Genomic DNA, 24,228 nt, shown 5'->3' on the forward strand with positions numbered 1-24,228 from the left:
CGGTGCTTTGAGTATTCCCTGTGAGACCAGTATTAGTTTTCGATACACCACTACAGGTTCAATGTATTCCTTGGACCTTGACATTGACGATGTAACACAGAAATCGCATCGGAATTAAATACAAAAGGCACAATGCCGCCTTAAGTACAAGAATAGAGACGATTCTTACAGTCGGTGCTTTGAGCATTCCCTGTGAGACCAGTAATAGTATCCGATACACCACTGCAGGTTCAATCTATTCCTTGGACATACACATTGACGATGAAACACTGAAATACATCGGAATTAAATACAAATGAAACAATGCCGCCTTAAGTACAAGAATAGACACTCTTCTTACAGTCGGTGCTTTGAGCATTCCCTGTGAAACCAGTATTAGTTTCCGATTCACCACTGGAGGTTCAATGTATTCCTTGGACATTCACATTGACGATGAAACACTGAAATTACATCGGAATGAAATAAAAAAGGCACAATGATGCCATAAGTATAAGAATAGAGACTCTACTAACAGTCGGTGCTTTGAGCATACCCAGGAAGACCAGTATTAGTTTCCGATACACCACAGCAGGTTCTATGTATTCCTTCGACCTTCACATTGACGATGAAACACAGAAATTGCATCGGAATTAAATACAAAAGCCACAATGCCGCCTTAAGTACAAGAATAGAGACTCTTCTTACTGTCGGTGCTTTGAGCATTCCCTGTGAGACCAGTATTAGTTTCCTATACACCACTGCAGGTTCAATGTATTCCTTAGACATACACATTGACGATGAAACACTGGACCTACATCGGAATTAAATACAAAAGGCAAAATGCCGCCATAAGTGCAAGAAGAGTGAGACTTCTTAGGGTCTGTGTTTTGATCCTTTCCTGTGCGACCCGTATCAGATTTCGATACGCCACTGCAGCTTCAATGTATACCTTGGACCTTCAAATTGGCGCTGAAACACAGAAATCGCATCGGAATTAAATACAAAAGACACAATACCGCCTTAAATTCAAGAATAGAGACTCTTCTTGCAGTCGGTGCTTTGAGCATTCCCTGTGAGAGCAGTATTAGTTTCCGATACACCACTGCAGGTTCAATGTACTCCTTGGACCTTCACATTGACGATTAAACACAGAAATCACATCGGAATTAAATAGAAAAGGCACAATGCCGCCTTAAGTACAAAAATAGAGACTCTTCTTACAGTCGGTGCTTTGAGCATTCCCTGCGAGACCAGTATTAGTTTCCGATACACCACTGCAGGTTCTGTGTATTCCTTGGACCTTCACATTGACGATGAAACACAGAAATGGCATCGGAATTAAATACAAAAGGCACAATGCCGCATTAAGTACAGGAATAGACACTCTTCTTACAGTCAGTGCTTTGAGCATTCCCTGTGAGACCAGTATTAGTTTCCGATACACCACTGCAGGTTCAATGTATTCCTTGGACCTTCACATTGACGATGAAACACAGAAATCGCATCGAAATAAAATTCAAAAGGAACAATGCTGCCTTAAGTACAAGAATAGAGACTCTTCTTACAGTCGGTGATTTGAGCAATCCCTGTGAGACCAGTATTAGTTTCCGATACACCACTGCAGGTTCAATGTATTCCTTGGACATACACATTGACGACGAAACACTGAAATTACATCGGAATTAAATACAAAAGGCACAATGCCGCCATAAGTGCAAGAACAGTGAGACTTCTTAGTGTCGGTGTTTGATCCTTTCCTTTGCGACCCGTATTAGTTTTCGATACGCTACTGCAGGTTAAATGTATTCCTTGGACTTTCAAATTGACGATGAAACACAGAAATCGCATCGGAATTAAATACAAAAGGCACAATGCCACCTTAAGTACAAGAACCGAGACTCTTCTTTCAGTCGGTGCTTTGAGCATTCCCTGTGAGACCAGTATAAGTTTCCGATACACCGCTGCAGGTTCAATGTATTCCTTGGACCTTCACATTGACGATTAAACACAGAAATCACATCGGAATGAAATACAAAAAGAACAATGCCGCCTTAAGTACAAGAATAGAGACTCTTCTTACAGTCGGTGCTTTGAGCATTCCCTGTGAGACCAGTATTAGTTTCCGCTACACCACTGCTGGTTCAATATATTCGTTGGACCTTCACATTGACGATGAAGCACAGAAATCGCATCGGAATTAAATACAAAAGGAACAATGCCGCCTTAAGTACAAGAATAGAGACTCTTCTTACGGTCGGTGCTTTGAGCATTCCGTGTGAGACCAGTATTAGTTTCCGATATACCACTGGAGGTTCAATGTATTCCTTGGACATTCACATTGACGATGAAACACTGAAATTACATCGGAATTAAATACAAAAGGCACAATGATGCCTTAAGTACAAGAATAGAGACTCTTCTAACAGTCGGTGTATTCAGCATTCCCTGTAAGACCAGTATTAGTTTCCGATACACCACTGCAGGTTCAATGTATTCCTTCGACATACACATTGACGATGAAACACTGAAATTACATCGGAATTAAATACAAAAGGCACAATGCCGCCATAAGTGCAAGAAGAGTGAGACTTCTTAAAGTCTGTGTTTTGATCCTTACCTGTGCGACTCGTATTAGTTTCCGATACGCCACTGCAGGTTCAATGTATTCCTTGGACCTTCACATTGTCGATGAAATACAGGAATCGCATCGGAATTAAATACAAAAGGCACAATTCCGCCATAAGTACAAGAATAGAGACTCTTCTTACTGTCGGTGTTTTGAGCATTCCCTGTGAGACCAATATTAGTATCCGATACAATACTGCAGGATAATTGTATTCCTTGGACATACACATTGACGATGAAACACTGAAATTACTACGGAATTAAATACAAAAGGAACGATATCGCCTTAAGTACAAGAATAGAGACTCTTCTTACTGTCGGTGTTTTGAGCATTCCCTGTGAGACCAGTATTATTTCCGATACAATACTGCAGGTTCAATGTATTCCTTGGACATACACCTTGACGATGAAAAACTGAAATTACATCGGAATTAAATACATAGGGCACAATGACACCTTAAGTACAAGAACAGAGACTCTTCTTTCAGTCGGAGCTTTGAGCATTCCCTGTGAGACCAGTATTAGTTTCCGATACACCACTGCAGGGTCAATGTATTCCTTGGACCATCACATCGACGATTAAACACAGAAATCACATCGGTATTAAATACAAAAAGAACAATGCCGCCTTAAGTACAAGAATAGAGACTCTTCTTACAGTCGGTGCTTTGAGCATTCCCTGTGAGACCAGTATTAGTTTCCGATACACCACTGCAGGTTCTGTGTATTCCTTGGACCTTCACATTGACGATGAAACACAGAAATGGCATCGGAATTAAATACAAAAGGCACAATGCCGCATTAAGTACAGGAATAGACACTCTTCTTACAGTCAGTGCTTTGAGCGTTCCCTGTGAGACCAGTATTAGTTTCCGATACGCCACTGGAGGTTCAATGTATTCCTTGGACCTTCACATTGACGATGACACACAGAAATTGCATCGCAATTATATACAAAAGCCACAATGCCGCCTTTAGTAGAAGAATAGAGACTCATCTTACAATCGGTGCTTTGAGCATTCCCTGTGAGACCAGTATTAGCTTCAGATACACCACTGCAGGTTCAATGCATTCCTTGGACATACCCATTGACGATGAAACACTGAAATTACATCGGAATTAAATACAAAAGGCACAATGCCGCCATAAGTGCAAGTACAGTGAGACTTCTTAGAGTCTGTGTTTTGATCCTTTCCTGTGCGACCCGTATTAGTTTTCGATACGCCACTGCAGGTTAAATGTATTCCTTGGACCTTCAAATTGACGATGAAACACAGAAATCGCATCGGAAATAAATACAAAAGACACAATGCCGCCTTAGGTACATGAACAGATGCTCTTCTTTCAGTCGGTGCTTTGAGCGTTCCCTGTGAGACCAGTATTAGTTTCCGATACACCACTGCAGGTTCAATGTATTCCTTGGACCTTCACATTAAACGATTACACACAGAAATCACATCGGAATTAAATCCAAAAATAACAATGCCGCCTTAAGTACAAGAATAGACACTCTTCATACAGACGTTGTTTGAGCATTCCCTGTGAGACTAGTATTAGTTTCCGATACACCACTGCAGGTTCAATGTATTCCTTGGACCTTCACATTGACGATGAAACACAGAAATCGCATTGGAATTAAATACAAAAGGCACAATGCCGCTTTAAGTACAAGAATAGAGACAATTCTTACAGTCTGTGCTTTGAGCGTTCCCTGTGAGACCAGTATTAGTTTCCGATACGCCACTGCAGGTTCAATGTATTCCTTGGACCTTCACATTGACGATGAAACACAGGAATCGCATCGGAATTAAATACAAAATGCACAATTCCGCCTTAAGTACAAGAATAGAGACTCTTCTTACTGTCGGTGTTTTGAGCATTCCCAGTGAGACCAATATTAGTATCCGATACAATACTGCAGGTTAATTGTATTCCTTGGACATACACATTGACGATGAAACACTGAAATTACATCGGAATTAAATACAAAAGGAACGATATCGCCTTAAGTACAAGAATAGAGACTCTTCTTACTGTCGGTGTTTTGAGCATTCCCTGTGAGACCAGTATTATTTCCGATACAATACTGCAGGTTCAATGTATTCCTTGGACATGCACCTTGACGATGAAAAACTGAAATTACATCGGAATTAAATACATAGGGCACAATGACACCTTAAGTACAAGAACAGAGACTCTTCTTTCAGTCGGAGCTTTGAGCATTCCCTGTGAGACCAGTATTAGTTTCCGATACACCACTGCAGGTTCAATGTATTCCTTGGACCATCACATCGACGATTAAACACAGAAATCACATCGGTATTAAATACAAAAAGAACAATGCCGCCTTAAGTTCAAGAATAGAGACTCTTCTTACAGTCGGTGCTTTGAGCATTCCCTGTGAGACCAGAATTAGTTTCCGATACACCACTGCAGGTTCAGTGTATTCCTTGGACCTTCACATTGACGATGAAACACAGAAATGGCATCGGAATTAAATACAAAAGGCACAATGCCGCATTAAGTACAGGAATAGACACTCTTCTTACAGTCAGTGCTTTGAGCATTCCCTGTGAGACCAGTATTAGTTTCCGATACACCACTGCAGATTCAATGTATTCCTTGGACATACACATTGACGATGAAACACTGAAATTAAATCGGAATTAAATACAAAAGGAAAAATGCCGCCTTAAGTACAAGAGTAGAGACTCTTCTTACTGTCGGTGCTTTGAGCATTCCCTGTGAGACCAGTATTAGTTTCCGATACACCACTGCAAGTTCAATGTATTCCTTGGAAATACACATTGACGATGAAACACTGAAATTACGTAGGAATTAAATACAAAGGGCACAATGACGCCTTAAGTACATGCAGAGTGAGACTTCTTAGAGTCTGTGCTTTGATCCTTTCCTGTGCGACCCGTATTAGTTTTCGTTACGGCACTGCAGGTTAAATGTATTCCTTGGACTTTCAAATTGACGATGAAACACAGAAATCGCATCGGAATTAAATACAAAAGGCACAATGCCACCTTAAGTACAAGAACAGAGACTCTTCTTTCAGTCGGTGATTTGAGCATTCCCTGTGAGACCAGTATTAGTTTCCGATACACCACTGCAGGTTCAGTGAATTCGTTGGGCCTTCACATTGACGATGAAACACAGAAATGGCAACGGAATTAAATACAAAAGACACAATGCCGCCTTAAGTACAAGAATAGAGACTCTTCTTAGAGTCGGTACTTTGAGCATTCCCTGTGAGACCAATATTAGTATCCGATACACCACTGCAGATTCAATGTATTCCCTGGACCTTCACATTGACGATTAAAGACAGAAATCACATCGGAATTAAATACAAGAAGAACAATGCCGCCTTAAGTACAAGAATAGGGACTCTTCTTACAGACGGTGTTTGAGCATTCCCTGTGAGACTAGTATTAGTTTCCGATACACCACTGCAGGTTCAATGTATTCCTTGGACCTTCACATTGACGATGAAACACAGAAATCGTATCGGAATTAAATACAAGAGGCACAATGCCGACTTATGTACAAGAATACACACTCTACTTACAGTCGGTGTTTTGAGCATTCCCTGTGAGACCAGTATTAGTTTCCGATACACCACTGCCGGGAATTAAATACATAAGACACAATGCCGCTTTAAGTACAAGAATAGAGACTATTCTTACAGTCTGTGCTTTGAGCGTTCCCTGTGAGACCAGTATTAGTATCCGATACACCACTGCAGATTCAATGTATACTTTGGATATACACATTGACGATGAATCACTGCAATTACATCGGAATTAAATACAAAAGGAACAATGCCACCTTAAGTAGAAGAATAGAGACTCCTCTTACTGTCGGTGCTTTGAGCATTCCCTGTGAGACCAGGATTAGATTCCGATACACCACTGCATGTTCAATGTATTCCTTGGACTTTCACATTGTCGATGAAACACAGAAATCGCATTGGAATTAAATACAAAAGGCTCAATGCCGCCTTAAGTACAAGAATAGAGACTCTTCTTACAGTTGTGCTTTGAGCATTCCCTATGAGACCACTATTAGTATCCGCTTCACCACTGCAAATTCAATGTATTCCTTGGACCTACACATTGACGATTAAACACAGAAATCACATCGGAATTAAATTCAAGAAGAACAATGCCGCCTTAAGTACAAGAATAGGGATTCTTCTTACAGACGGTTTTTGAGCATTCCCTGTGAGACTAGTATTAGTTTCCGATACGCCACTGCAGGTTCAATGTATTCCATGGACCTTCACATTGACGGTGAAACACAGAAATCGCATCGGAATTAAATACAAAAGGCACAATGCCGCCTTAAGTACAAGAATAGATACTCTTCTTAGAGTCGGTGCATTGAGCATTCCCTGTGAGACCAATATTAGTATGCGATACACCACTGCAGGTTCAATGTATTCCTTGGACATACACATTGACGATGAAACACTGAAATTACATCGGAATTAAATACAAAAGGAACAATATCGCCTTAAGTACAAGAATAGAGACTCTTCTTACTGTCGGTGTTTTGAGCATTCCCTGAGGGACCAGTATTATATTCCGATACAATACTGCAGGTTCAGTGTATTCCATGGACATACACATTGACAATGAAACACTGAAATTACATCGGAATTAAATACAAAGGGCACAATGACGCCTTAAGTACAAGCAGAGTGGGACTTCTTAGAGTCTGTGCTTTGATCCTTTCCTGTGAGACCAGTATTGGTTTCCGATATACCACTGCAGGTTCAATGTATGCCTTGGACCTTCACATAGACGAAGAAACACATATATCACATCGGAATTAAATACCAAAGGCACAATGCCGCCTTAAGTTCAAGAATAGAGACTCTTCTTACAGTCGGTGCTTTGAGCATTCCCTGTAAGACAAGTATTAGCTTCCGATACACCACTGCAGGTTCAATGTATTCTTTGGACCTTCACATTGATGATTATACACAGAAATCGCATCGGAATTAAATACAAAAGGCACAATGCCGCCTTAAGTACAAGAATAGAGACTCTTCTTACAGTCGGTGCTTTGAGCATTCCCTGTGAGACCAGTATTAGTTTCCGATACGCCACTGCAAGTTCAGTGTATTCCTTGGACTTTCACATCGACGATGAACCACAGAAATGGCATCGGAATTAAATACAAAGGGCACAATGCCGCCTTAAGCACATGAATAGACACTCTTCTCACAGTCGGTGCTTTGAGCATTCCCTGTGAGACCAGTATTAGTTTCCGCTACACCACTGCTGGTTCAATATATTCCTTGGACCTTCACAATGACGATGAAGCACAGAAATCGCATCGGAATTAGATACAAAAGGCACAATGCCGCCTTAAGTACAAGTATAGAGACTCTTCTTACGGTCGGTGCTTTGAGCATTCCCTGTGAGACCAGTATTAGTTTCCGATACACCATTGGAGGCTCAATGTATTCCTTGGACATTCACATTGACGATGAAACACTGAAATTACATCGGAATTAAATACAAAAGGCACAATGATGCCTTAAGTACAAAAATAGACACTCTTCTAACAGTCGGTGCTTTGAGCATTCCCTGTTAGAACAGTATTAGTTTCCGATACACCACTGCAGGTTCAATGTATTCCTTGGACCTTCATATTGACGATGAAACACAGAAATTGCATCGGAATTAAATACAAAAGACACAATGCCGCCATAAGTGCAAGAACAGTGAGACTTCTTAGAGTCTGTGTTTTGATCCTTTCCTGTGTGACCCGGATTAGTTTTCGATACGCCACTGCAGGTTAAATGTATTCCTTGGACCTTCAAATTGACGATGAATCACAGAAATCGCATCGGAATTAAATACGAAAGGCACAATTCCGCCTTAAGTACAAGAACAGAGACTCTTCTTTCAGTCGGTGCTTTGAGCATTCCCTGTGAGACCAGTATTAGTTTCCGATACACCAATGCAGGAACAATGTATTCCTTGGACCTTTCATATTGACTATTAAACACAGAAATTACATCGGAATTAAATACAAAAAGAACAATGCCGCCTTAAGTACAAGAATAGGGACTCTTCTTACCGTCGGTGCTTTGAGCATTCCCTGTGAGACCAGTATTAGTTTCCCATACACCAATGCTGGTTCAGTGTATTCCTAGGACCTTCACATTGACGATGAAACACAGAAATGGCATCGGAATTAAATACAAAAGGCACAATGCCGCATTAAGTTCAGGAATAGACATTCTTCTTACAGTCAGTGATTTGAGCATTCCCTGTGAGACCAGTATTAGTTTCCGATACACCACCGCAAGTTCAATGTATTCCTTGGACTTTCACATTGACGATGAAACACAGAAATCGCATCGGAATTAAACACAAAAGGCACAATGCCGCCTTAAGTACAAGAATACAGGCTCTACTTACAGTCGGTGCTTTGAGCATTCCCTGTGAGACCAGTATTAGTTTTCGATACACCACTGCAGGTTCAATGTATTCCTTGGACCTTCACATTGACGATTAAACACAGAAATCACATCGGAATTAAATACAAAAGGCACAATTCCGCCTTAAGTACAAGAATAGAGACTCTTCTTACAGTCGGTGCTTTGAGCATTCCCTGTGAGACCAGTATTAGTTTCCGATACGCCACTGCAGGTTCAGTGTATTCCTTGGACTTTCACATCGACGATGAACCACAGAAATGGCATCGGAATTAAATACAAAGGGCACAATGCCGCCTTAAACACATGAATAGACACTCTTCTTACAGTCGGTGCTTTGAGCATTCCCTGTGAGACCAGTATTAGTTTCCGCTACACCACTGCTGGTTCAATATATTCCTTGGACCTTCACATTGACGATGAAGCAGAGAAATCGCATCGGAATTAAATACAAAAGGCACAATGCCGCCTTAAGTACAAGTATAGAGACTCTTCTTACGGTCGGTGCTTTGAGCATTCCCTGTGAGACCAGTATTAGTTTCCGATACACCATTGGAGGCTCAATGTATTCCTTGGACATTCACATTGACGATGAAACACTGAAATTACATCGGAATTAAATACAAAAGGCACAATGATGCCTTAAGTACAAAAATAGAGACTCTTCTAACAGTCGGTGCTTTGAGCATTCCCTGTAAGACCAGTATTAGTTTTTGATACACCACTGCAGGTTCAATGTATTCCTTGGACCTTCACATTGACGATGAAACACAGAAATTGCATCGGAATTAAATACAAAAGCCACAATGCCGCCTTAAGCACAAGAATAGAGACTCTTCTTACTGTCGGTGCTTTGAGCATTCTCTGTGAGACCAGTATTAGTTTCCGATACACCTCAGCAGGTTCAATGAATTCCTTCGACATACACATTGACGATGAAACACTAAAATTACATCGGAATTAAATACAAATGACACAATGCCGCCATAAGTGCAAGAACAGTGAGACTTCTTAGAGTCTGGGTTTTGATCCTTTCCTGTGCGACCCGTATTAGTTTTCGATACGCCACTGCTGGTTAAATGTATTCCTTGGACCTTAAAATTGACGATGAAACACATAAATCGCATCTGAATTAAATACGAAAGGCACAATGCCGCCTTAAGTACAAGAACAGAGACTCTTCTTTCAGTCGGTGCTTTGAGCATTCCCTGTGAGACCAGTATTAGTTTCCGATACACCACTGCAGGTACAATGTATTCCTTGGACCTTCACATTGACGATTAAAAACAGAAAACACATCGGAATTAAATACAAAAAGAACAATGCCGCCTTAAGTAAAAGAATATAGACTCTTCTTACAGTCGGTGCTTTGAGCATTCCCTGTGAGACCAGTATTAGTTTCCCATACACCACTGCAGGTTCAGTGTATTCCTAGGACCTTCACATTGACGATGAAACACAGAAATGGCATCGGAATTAAATACAAAAGGCACAATGCCGCAATAAGTACAGGAATAGACATTCTTCTTACAGACAGTGCTTTGAGCATTCCCTGTGAGACCAGTATTAGTTTCCGATACACCACTGCAAATTCAATGTATTCCTTGGACTTTCACATTGACGATGAAACACAGAAATCGGATCGGAATTAAACACAAACGGCACAATGCCGCCTTAAGTACAAGAATACAGACTCTACTTACAGTGGGTGCTTTGAGCAATCCCTGTGAGACCAGTAATAGTATCCGATACACCACCTCAGGTTCAATCTATTCCTTGGACATACACATTGACGATGAAACACAGAAATTACATCGGAATTAAATACAAAGGGAACAATGCCGCCTTAAGACAAGAATAGAGACTCTTCCTACAGTCGGTGCTTTGAGCATTCCCTGTGAGACCAGTATTAGTTCCCGATACACCACTGCAGGTTCAATGTATTCCTTGGACCTTCACATTGACGATTAAACACAGGAATCACATCGGAATTAAATACAAAAGGCACAATGCCGCCTTAAGTACAAGAATACAGACTCTTCTTACAGTCGGTGCCTTGAGCATTCCCTGTGAGACCAATATTAGTGTCCGATACACCACTGGAGGTTCAATGTATTCCTTGGACCTTCACATTGACGATGACACACAGAAATTGCATCGTAAATATATACAATACCCGCAATGCCGCCTTAAGTACAAGAATAGAGACTCTTCTTAGAGTCGGTGCTTTGAGCATTCATTGTGAGACCAGTATTAGTTTCCGATACACCACTGCAGGTTCAATGTATTCCTTGGACATATACATTGACGATGAAACACTGAAATTGCATCGGAATTAAATACAAAAGGCACAATGCCGCCGTATGTGCAAGAACAGTGGGACTACTTAGAGTCTGTGTTTTGATCCATTCCTGTGCGATCCGTATTAGTTTTCGTTACGCCACTGCAGGTTAAATGTATTCCTCGAACCTTCAAATTGACGATGAAACCCAGAAATCGCATCGGAATAAAATACAAAAGGCACAATGCCGCCTTAAGTACAAGAATACAGACTCTCCTTACAGTCGGTGATTTGAGCATTTCCTGTGAGACCAGTATTAGTATCCGATACACCACAGCAGGTTCAATGTATTCCTTGGAGCTTCACATTGACGATATAACACAGAAATCGCATTGGAAATAAACTCAAAAGGCACAATGCCGCCTTAAGTACAAGGATAGAGACTCTTCTTACAGTCTGTGCTTTCAGCATTCCCTGTGAGACCAGTATTAGTATCCGATACACCACTGCAGATTCAATGTATTCCTTGGACATACACATTGACGATGAAACACTGAGATTACATCGGAATTAAATACAAAAGGAACAATGCCGCTTTAAGTACAAGAATAGAGACTCTTCTTACTGTCGGTGCTTTGAGCATTCCCTGTGAGACCAGTATTAGTTTCCGATACACCACTGCAAGTTCAATGTATTCCTTGGAAATACACATTGACGATGAAACACTGAAATTATATCGGAATTAAATACAAAGGGCACAATGACGCCTTAAGTACTGGCAGAGTGAGACTTCTTAGAGTCTGTGCTTTGATCCTTTCCTTTGAGACCAGTATTAGTTTCCGATACACCACTGCAGATTCAATGTATTCTTTGGACATACACATTGACGATGAAACACTGCAATTACATCGGAATTAAATACAAAGGGAACAATGCCACCTTAAGTACAAGAATAGAGACTCCTCTTACTGTCGGTGCTTTCAGCATTCCCTGTGAGACCAGTATTAGTTTCCGATACACCACTGCATGTTCAATGTATTCCTTGGAATTTCACATTGACGATGAAACACAGAAATCGCATTGGAATCAAATACAAAAGGCTCAATGCCGCCTTAAGTACAAGAATAGAGACTCTTCTTACAGTCTATGCTTTGAGCATTCCCTATGAGACCAGTATTAGTATCCGCTTCACCACTGCAAATTCAATGTATTCCTTGGACATACACATTGACGATGAAAGACTGAAATTACATCGGAATAAAATACAAAAGGCACAATGCCGCCATAAGTGCAAGAAGAGTGAGACTTCTTAAAATCTGTGTTTTGATCCTTTCCTGTGCGACCCGTATTAGTTTCCGATACGCCACTGCAGGTTCAATGTATTCCTTGGACCTTCACATTGACGATGAAACACAGAAATCGCATCGGAATTAAATACCAAAGGCACAATGCCGCCTTAATTACAAGAATAGAGACTCTTCTCACAGTCGGTGCTACGAGTATTCCCTGTCCGAGCAGTATTAGTTTCCGATACACCCCTGCAGGTTCAATGTATTCCTTGGACATACACATTGACGATGAAAATCTGAAATTACTTCGGAATTAAGTACAAAAGGCCCAATGCCGCCATTAGTGCAAGAAGAGTGAGACTTCTTAGAGTCTGTGTTTTGATCCTTTCCTGTGCGACCCGTATTAGTTTTCGATACCCCACTGCAGGTTAAATGTATTCCTTTGACTTTCAAATTGACGATGAAACACAGAAATCGCTTTGGAATTAAATGCAAAAGGCACAATGCCACCTTAAGTACAAGAACAGAGACTCTTCTTTCAGTTGGTGCTTTGAGCATTCCCTGTGAGACCAGAATTAGTTTCCGATACACCACTGCAGGTTCATTGCATTCCTTGGGCCTTCACATTGACGATGAAACACAGAAATGGCAACGGAATTAAATACAAAAGGCACAATGCCGCCTTAAGTACAAGAATAGAGACTCTTCTTAGAGTCGGTGCTTTGAGCATTCCCTGTGAGACCAATATTAGTATCCGATACACCACTGCAGGTTCAATGTATTCCTTGGACCTTCACATTGACGATTATAAACAGAAACCACATCGGAATTAAATACAAAAAGAACAATGCCGGCTTAAGTACAAGAATAGGGACTCTTCTTACAGACGGTGTTTGAGCATTCCCTGTGAGACTAGTATTAGTTTCCGATACACCACTGCAGGGTCAATGTATTCCTTGGACCTTCACATTGACGATGAAACACAGAAATCGCATCGGAATTAAATACAAAAGGCACAATGCCGCCTTAAGTACAAGAATACAGACTCTACTTACAGTCGGTGTTTTGAGCATTCCCTGTGAGAACAGTATTAGTTTCCGATACACCACTGCAGGTTCAATGTATTCCTTGGACTTTCAAATTGACGATGAAACACAGGAGTCGCATTGGAATTAAATACATAAGACACAATGCCGCTTTAAGTACAAGAATAGAGACTATTCTTACAGTCTGTGTTTTGAACGTTCCCTGTGAGACCAGTACTAGTATCCGATAGACCACTGCAAATTCAATGTATTCTTTGGACATACACATTGACGATGAAACACTGCAATTACATCGGAATTAAATACAAAAGGAACAATGCCACCTTAAGTACAAGATTAGAGACTCCTCTGACTGTCGGTGCCTTGAGCGTTCCCTGTGAGACCAGTATTAGTTTCCGATACACAACTGCATGTTCAATGTATTCCTTGGACTTTCACATTGACGATGAAACTCAGAAATCGCATTGGAATTAAATACAAAAGGCTCAATACCGCCTTAAGTACAAGAATAGAGACTCTTCTTGCAGTCTGTGCTTTGAGCATTCCCTATGAGACCAGTATTAGTATCCGCTTCACCACTGCAAATTCAATGTATTCCTTGGACATACACATTGACGATGAAAGACTGAAATTACATCGGAATAAAATACAAAAGGCACAATGCCGCCATAAGTGCAAGAAGAGTGAGACTTCTTAAAATCTGTGTTTTGATCCTTTCCTGTGCGACCCGTATTAGTTTCCGATACGCCACTGCAGGTTCAATGTATTCCTTGGACCTTCACATTGACGATGAAACACAGAAATCGCATCGGAATTAAATACCAAAGGCACAATGCCGCCTTAATTACAAGAATAGAGACTCTTCTCACAGTCGGTGCTACGAGTATTCCCTGTCCGAGCAGTATTAGTTTCCGATACACCCCTGCAGGTTCAATGTATTCCTTGGACATACACATTGACGATGAAAAACTGAAATTACTTCGGAATTAAGTACAAAAGGCCCAATGCCGCCATTAGTGCAAGAAGAGTGAGACTTCTTAGAGTCTGTGTTTGTGATCCTTTCCTGTGCGACCCGTATTAGTTTTCGATACCCCACTGCAGGTTAAATGTATTCCTTTGAGTTTCAAATTGACGATGAAACACAGAAATCGCTTTGGAATTAAATGCAAAAGGCACAATGCCACCTTAAGTACAAGAACAGAGACTCTTCTTTCAGTTGGTGCTTTGAGCATTCCCTGTGAGACCAGAATTAGTTTCCGATACACCACTGCAGGTTCATTGCATTCCTTGGGCCTTCACATTGACGATGAAACACAGAAATGGCAACGGAATTAAATACAAAAGGCACAATGCCGCCTTAAGTACAAGAATAGAGACTCTTCTTAGAGTCGGTGCTTTGAGCATTCCCTGTGAGACCAATATTAGTATCCGATACACCACTGCAGGTTCAATGTATTCCTTGGACCTTCACATTGACGATTATAAACAGAAACCACATCGGAATTAAATACAAAAAGAACAATGCCGGCTTAAGTACAAGAATAGGGACTCTTCTTACAGACGGTGTTTGAGCATTCCCTGTGAGACTACTATTAGTTTCCGATACACCACTGCAGGGTCAATGTATTCCTTGGACCTTCACATTGACGATGAAACACAGAAATCGCATCGGAATTAAATACAAAAGGCACAATGCCGCCTTAAGTACAAGAATACAGACTCTACTTACAGTCGGTGTTTTGAGCATTCCCTGTGAGAGCAGTATTAGTTTCCGATACACCACTGCAGGTTCAATGTATTCCTTGGACTTTCAAATTGACGATGAAACACAGGAGTCGCATTGGAATTAAATACATAAGACACAATGCCGCTTTAAGTACAAGAATAGAGACTATTCTTACAGTCTGTGTTTTGAACGTTCCCTGTGAGACCAGTATTAGTATCCGATAGACCACTGCAAATTCAATGTATTCTTTGGACATACACATTGACGATGAAACACTGCAATTACATCGGAATTAAATACAAAAGGAACAATGCCACCTTAAGTACAAGATTAGAGACTCCTCTGACTGTCGGCGCCTTGAGCGTTCCCTGTGAGACCAGTATTAGTTTCCGATACACCACTGCATGTTCAATGTATTCCTTGGACTTTCACATTGACGATGAAACACAGAAATCGCATTGGAATTAAATACAAAAGGCTCAATACCGCCTTAAGTACAAGAATTGAGACTCTTCTTACAGTCTGTGCTTTGAGCATTCCCTATGAGACCAGTATTAGTATCCGCTTCACCACTGCAAATTCAATGTAATCCTTGGACATACACATTGACGATGAAACACTGAAATTACATCGGAATTAAATACAAAAGGAACAATATCGCCTTAAGTACAAGAATAGAGACTCTTCTTACTGTCGGTGTTTTGAGCATTCCCTTTGAGACCAGTATTATTTTCCGATACAATACTGCAGGTTCAGTGTATTCCGTGGACATACACATTGACGATGAAACACTGAAATTACATCGGAATTAAATACAAAGGGCACAATGACGCCTTAAGTACAAGCAGAGTGAGACTTCTTAGAGTCTGTGCTTTGATCCTTTCCTGTGAGACCAGTATTTGTTTCCGATATACCACTGCAGGTTCAATGTATTCCTTGGACTTTCACATTGACGAAGAAACACATAAATCACATCGGAATTAAATACCAAAGGCACAATGCCGCCTTAAGTTCAATAATAGAGACACTTCTTACAGTCGGTGCTTTGAGCATTCCCTGTGAGACCAGTATTAGTTTCCGATACGCCACTGCAGGTTCAGTGTATTCCTTGGACTTTCACATCGACGATGAACCACAGAAATGGCATCGGAATTAAATACAAAGGGCACAATTCCGCCTTAAGCACATGAATAGACACTCTTCTTACAGTCGGTGCTTTGAGCATTCCTTGTGAGACCAGTATTAGTTTCCGCTACACCACTGCTGGTTCAATATATTCCTTGGACCTTCACATTGACGATGAAGCACAGAAATCGCATCGGAATTAAATACAAAAGGCACAATGCCGCCTTAAGTACAAGTATAGAGACTCTTCTTACGGTCGGTGCTTTAAGCATTCCCTGTGAGACCAGTATTAGTTTCCGATACACCATTGGAGGCTCAATGTATTCCTTGGACATTCACATTGACGATGAAACACTGAAATTACATCGGAATTAAATACAAAAGGCACAATGATGCCTTAAGTACAAAAATAGAGACTCTTCTAACAGTCGGTGCTTTGAGCATTCCCTGTAAGACCAGTATTAGTTTCCGATACACAACTGCAGGTTCAATGTATTCCTTGGACCTTCACATTGACGAAGAAACACAGAAATTGCATCGGAATTAAATACAAAAGCCACAATGCCGCCTTAAGCACAAGAATAGAGACTCTTCTTACTGTCGGTGCTTTGATCATTCTCTGTGAGACCAGTATTAGTTTCCGATACACCTCAGCAGGTTCAATGTATTCCTTCGACATACACATTGACGATGAAACACTAAAATTACATCGGAATTAAATACAAAAGACACAATGCCGCCATAAGTGCAAGAACAGTGAGACTTCTTAGAGTCTGGGTTTTGATCCTTTCCTGTGCGACCCCTATTAGTTTTCGATACGCCACTGCAGGTTAAATGTATTCCTTGGACCTTCAAATTGACGACGAAACACAGATATCTCATCGGAATAAAATACAAAAGGCACAATGCCGCCTTAAGTACAAGAATACAGACTCTCCTTACAGTCGGTGATTTGAGCATTCCCTTTGAGACCAGTATTATTTTCCGATACAATACTGCAGGTTCAGTGTATTCCGTGGACATACACATTGACGATGAAACACTAAAATTACATCGGAATTAAATACAAAAGACACAATGCCGCCATAAGTGCAAGAACAGTGAGACATCTTAGAGTCTGGGTTTTGATCCTTTCCTGTGCGACCCGTATTAGTTTCCGATACACCACTGCAGGTACAATGTATTCCTTTGACCTTCACATTGACGATTAAACACAGAAATCACATCGGAATTAAATACAAAAAGAACAATGCCGCCTTAAGTAAAGGAATATAGACTCTTCTTACAGTCGGTGCTTTGAGCAATCCCTGTGAGACCAGTAATAGTATCCGATACACCACCTCAGGTTCAATCTATTCCTTGGACATACACATTGACGATGAAACACAGAAATTACATCGGAATTAAATACAAAGGGAACAATGCCGCCTTAAGTACAAGAATAGAGACTCTTCTTACAGTCGGTGCTTTGAGCATTCCCTGTGAGACCAGTATTAGTTCCCGATACACCACTGCAGGTTCAATGTATTCCTTGGACCTTCACATTGACGATTAAACACAGAAATCACATCGGAATTAAATACAAAAGGCACAATGCCGTATTAAGTACAAGAATACAGACTCTTCTTACAGTCGGTGCTTTGAGCAGTCCCTGTGAGACCAATATTAGTGTCCGATACACCACTGGAGGTTCAATGTATTCCTTGGACCTTCACATTGACGATGACACACAGAAATTGCATCGTAATTATATACAAATCCCGCAATGCCGCCTTAAGTACAAGAATAGAGACTCTTCTTAGAGTCGGTGCTTTGAGCATTCATTGTGAGACCAGTATTAGTTTCCGATACACCACTGCCGGTTCAATGTGTTCCTTGGACATACACATTGACGATGAAACACTGAAATTACATCGGAATTAAATACAAAAGGCACAATGCCGCCGTATGTGCAAGAACAGTGAGACTTCTTAGAGTCTGTGTTTTGATCCATTCCTGTGCGATCCGTATTAGTTTTCGTTACGCCACTGCAGGTTAAATGTATTCCTCGAACCTTCAAATTGACGAAGAAACACAGAAATCGCATCGGAATAAAATACAAAAGGCACAATGCCGCCTTAAGTACAAGAATACAGACTCTCCTTACAGTCGGTGATTTGAGCATTTCCTGTGAGACCAGTATTAGTATCCGATACACCACAGCAGGTTCAATGTATTCCTTGGAGCTTCATATTGACGATATAACACAGAAATCGCGTTGGAATTAAACTCAAAAGGCACAATGCCGCCTTAAGTACAAGGATAGAGACTCTTCTTACTGTCTGTGCTTTCAGCATTCCCTGTGAGACCAGTATTAGTATCCGATACACCACTGCAGATTCAATGTATTCCTTGGACATACACATTGACGATGAAACACTGAAGTTACATCGGAATTAAATACAAAAGGAACAATGCCGCCTTAAGTACAAGAATAGAGACTCTTCTTACTGTCGGTGCTTTGAGCATTCCCTGTGAGACCAGTATTAGTTTCCGATACACCACTGCAAGTTCAATGTATTCCTTGGAAATACACATTGACGATGAAACACTGAAATTACATCGGAATTAAATACAAAGGGCACAATGACGCCTTAAGTACTGGCAGAGTGAGACTTCTTAGAGTCTGTGCTTTGATCCTTTCCTTTGAGACCAGTATTAGTTTCCGATACACCACTGCAGATTCAATGTATTCTTTGGACATACACATTGACCATGAAACACTGCAATTACATCGGAATTAAATACAAAGGGAACAATGCCACCCTAAGTACAAGAATAGAGACTCCTCTTACTGTCGGTGCTTTCAGCATTCCCTGTGAGACCAGTATTACTTTCCGATACACCACTGCATGTTCAATGTATTCCTTGGAATTTCACATTGACGATGAAACACAGAAATCGCATTGGAATCAAATACAAAAGGCTCAATGCCGCCTTAAGTACAAGAATAGAGACTCTTCTTACAGTCTATGCTTTGAGCATTCCCTATGAGACCAGTATTAGTATCCGCTTCACCACTGCAAATTCAATGTATTCCTTGGACATACACATTGACGATGAAAGACTGAAATTACATCGGAATAAAATACAAAAGGCACAATGCCGCCATAAGTGCAAGAAGAGTGAGACTTCTTAAAATCTGTGTTTTGATCCTTTCCTGTGCGACCCGTATTAGTTTCCGATACGCCACTGCAGGTTCAATGTATTCCTTGGACCTTCACATTGACGATTAAACACAGAAATCACATCGGAATTAAATACAAAAAGAACAATGCCGCCTTAAGTAAAAGAATATAGACTCTTCTTACAGTCGGTGCTTTGAGCAATCCCTGTGAGACCAGTAATAGTATCCGATACACCACCTCAGGTTCAATCTATTCCTTGGACATACACATTGACGATGAAACACAGAAATTACATCGGAATTAAATACAAAGGGAACAATGCCGCCTTAAGTACAAGAATAGAGACTCTTCTTACAGTCGGTGCTTTGAGCATTCCCTGTGAGACCAGTATTAGTTCCCGATACACCACTGCAGGTTCAATGTATTCCTTGGACCTTCACATTGACGATTAAACACAGAAATCACATCGGAATTAAATACAAAAGGCACAATGCCGTATTAAGTACAAGAATACAGACTCTTCTTACAGTCGGTGCTTTGAGCAGTCCCTGTGAGACCAATATTAGTGTCCGATACACCACTGGAGGTTCAATGTATTCCTTGGACCTTCACATTGACGATGACACACAGAAATTGCATCGTAATTATATACAAATCCCGCAATGCCGCCTTAAGTACAAGAATAGAGACTCTTCTTAGAGTCGGTGCTTTGAGCATTCATTGTGAGACCAGTATTAGTTTCCGATACACCACTGCCGGTTCAATGTATTCCTTGGACATACACATTGACGATGAAACACTGAAATTACATCGGAATTAAATACAAAAGGCACAATGCCGCCGTATGTGCAAGAACAGTGAGACTTCTTAGAGTCTGTGTTTTGATCCATTCCTGTGCGATCCGTATTAGTTTTCGTTACGCCACTGCAGGTTAAATGTATTCCTCGAACCTTCAAATTGACGAAGAAACACAGAAATCGCATCGGAATAAAATACAAAAGGCACAATGCCGCCTTAAGTACAAGAATACAGACTCTCCTTACAGTCGGTGATTTGAGCATTTCCTGTGAGACCAGTATTAGTATCCGATACACCACAGCAGGTTCAATGTATTCCTTGGAGCTTCATATTGACGATATAACACAGAAATCGCATTGGAATTAAACTCAAAAGGCACAATGCCGCCTTAAGTACAAGGATAGAGACTCTTCTTACTGTCTGTGCTTTCAGCATTCCCTGTGAGACCAGTATTAGTATCCGATACACCACTGCAGATTCAATGTATTCCTTGGACATACACATTGACGATGAAACACTGAAGTTACATCGGAATTAAATACAAAAGGAACAATGCCGCCTTAAGTACAAGAATAGAGACTCTTCTTACTGTCGGTGCTTTGAGCATTCCCTGTGAGACCAGTATTAGTTTCCGATACACCACTGCAAGTTCAATGTATTCCTTGGAAATACACATTGACGATGAAACACTGAAATTACATCGGAATTAAATACAAAGGGCACAATGACGCCTTAAGTACTGGCAGAGTGAGACTTCTTAGAGTCTGTGCTTTGATCCTTTCCTTTGAGACCAGTATTAGTTTCCGATACACCACTGCAGATTCAATGTATTCTTTGGACATACACATTGACCATGAAACACTGCAATTACATCGGAATTAAATACAAAGGGAACAATGCCACCCTAAGTACAAGAATAGAGACTCCTCTTACTGTCGGTGCTTTCAGCATTCCCTGTGAGACCAGTATTACTTTCCGATACACCACTGCATGTTCAATGTATTCCTTGGAATTTCACATTGACGATGAAACACAGAAATCGCATTGGAATCAAATACAAAAGGCTCAATGCCGCCTTAAGTACAAGAATAGAGACTCTTCTTACAGTCTATGCTTTGAGCATTCCCTATGAGACCAGTATTAGTATCCGCTTCACCACTGCAAATTCAATGTATTCCTTGGACATACACATTGACGATGAAAGACTGAAATTACATCGGAATAAAATACAAAAGGCACAATGCCGCCATAAGTGCAAGAAGAGTGAGACTTCTTAAAATCTGTGTTTTGATCCTTTCCTGTGCGACCCGTATTAGTTTCCGATACGCCACTGCAGGTTCAATGTATTCCTTGGACCTTCACATTGACGATGAAACACAGAAATCGCATCGGAATTAAATACCAAAGGCACAATGCCGCCTTAATTACAAGAATAGAGACTCTTCTCACAGTCGGTGCTACGAGTATTCCCTGTCCGAGCAGTATTAGTTTCCGATACACCCCTGCAGGTTCAATGTATTCCTTGGACATACACATTGACGATGAAAAACTGAAATTACTTCGGAATTAAGTACAAAAGGCCCAATGCCGCCATTAGTGCAAGAAGAGTGAGTCTTCTTAGAGTCTGTGTTTAATCCTTTCCTGTGCGACCCGTATTAGTTTTCGATACGCCACTGCAGGTTAAATGTATTCCTTTGACTTTCAAATTGACGATGAAACACAGAAGTCGCATTGGAATTAAATACATAAGACACAATGCCGCTTTAAGTACAAGAATAGAGACTATTCTTACAGTCTGTGCTTTGAACGTTCCCTGTGAGACCAGTATTAGTATCCGATACACCACTGCAGATTCAATGTATTCTTTGGACATACACATTGACGATGAAACACTGCAATTACATCGGAATTAAATACAAAAGGAACAATGCCACCTTAAGTACAAGATTAGAGACTCCTCTGACTGTCGGTGCCTTGAGCATTCCCTGTGAGACCAGTATTAGTTTCCGATACACCACTGCATGTTCAATGTATTCCTTGGACTTTCACATTGACGATGAAACACAGAAATCGCATTGGAATTAAATACAAAAGGTTCAATACCGCCTTAAGTACATGAATAGAGACTCTTCTTACAGTCTGTGCTTTGAGCATTCCCTATGAGACCAGTATTAGTATCCGCTTCACCACTGCAAATTCAATGTATTCTTTGGACCTTGACATTGACGATTATACACAGAAATCGCATCGGAATTAAATACAAAAGGCACAATGCCGCCTTAAGTACAAGAATAGACACTCTTCTTACAGTCGGTGCTTTGGGCATTCCCTGTGAGACCAGTATTAGTTTCCGCTACACCACTGCTGGTTCAATATATTCCGTGGACCTTCACATTGACGATGAAGCACAGAAATCGCATCGGAATTAAATACAAAAGGCACAATGCCGCCTTAAGTACAAGAATAGAGACTCTTCTTACGGTCGGTGTTTTGAGCATTCCCTGTGAGACCAGTATTAGTTTCCGATACACCATTGGAGGCTCAATGTATTCCTTGGACATTCACATTGACGGTGAAACACTGAAATTACATCGGAATTAAATACAAAAGGCACAATGAAGCCTTACGTACAAGAATAGGGACTCTTCTAACAGTCGGTGCTTTGAGCATTCCCTGTAAGACCAGTATTAGTTTCCGATACACCACTGCAGGTTCAATGTATTCCTTGGACCTTCCCATTGACGATGAAACACAGAAATTGCATCGGAATTAAATACAAAAGCCACAATGCCGCCTTAAGCACAAGAATAGAGACTCTTCTTACTGTCGGTGCTTTGAGCATTCCCTGTGAGACCAGTATTAGTTTCCGATACACCACTGCAGGTTCAATGTATTCCTTCGACATACACATTGACGATGAAACACTAAAATTACATCGGAATTAAATACAAAAGGCACAATGCCGCCATAAGTGCAAGAACAGTGAGACTTCTTAGAGTCTGTGTTTTGATCCTTTCCTGTGCGACCCGTATTAGTTTTCGATACGCTACTGCAGGTTAAATGTATTCCTTGGATCTTCAAATTGACGATGAAACACAGAAATCGCATCGGAAATAAATACGAAAGGCACAATACCGCCTTAAGTACAAGAACAGAGACTCTTCTTTCAGTCGGTGCTTGGATCATTCCCTGTGAGACCAGTATTAGTTTCCGATACACCACTGCAGGTACAATGTATTCCTTGGACCTTCGCATTGACGATTAAACGCAGAAATCACATCGGAATTAAATACAAAAAGAACAATGCCGCCCTAAGTACAAGAATAGAGACTCTTCCTACAGTCGGTGCTTTGAGCATTCCCTGTGAGACCAGTATTAGTTTCCCATACACCACTGCAGGTTCAATGTATTCCTTGGATCTTCAAATTGACGATGAAACACAGATATCGCATCGGAAATAAATACGAAAGGCACAATGCCGCCTTAAGTACAAGAACAGAGACTCTTCTTTCAGTCGGTGCTTGGATCACTCCCTGTGAGACCAGTATTAGTTTCCGATACACCACTGCAGGTACAATGTATTCCTTGGACCTTCGCATTGACGATTAAACACAGAAATCACATCGGAATTAAATACAAAAAGAACAATGCCGCCGTAAGTACAAGAATAGAGACTCTTCCTACAGTCGGTGCTTTGAGCATTCCCTGTGAGACCAGTATTAGTTT

The sequence above is a fragment of the Schistocerca americana genome, unplaced genomic scaffold (genome assembly GCF_021461395.2).
Source record: "Schistocerca americana isolate TAMUIC-IGC-003095 unplaced genomic scaffold, iqSchAmer2.1 HiC_scaffold_13, whole genome shotgun sequence".
Lineage (NCBI taxonomy): Eukaryota > Metazoa > Arthropoda > Insecta > Orthoptera > Acrididae > Schistocerca > Schistocerca americana.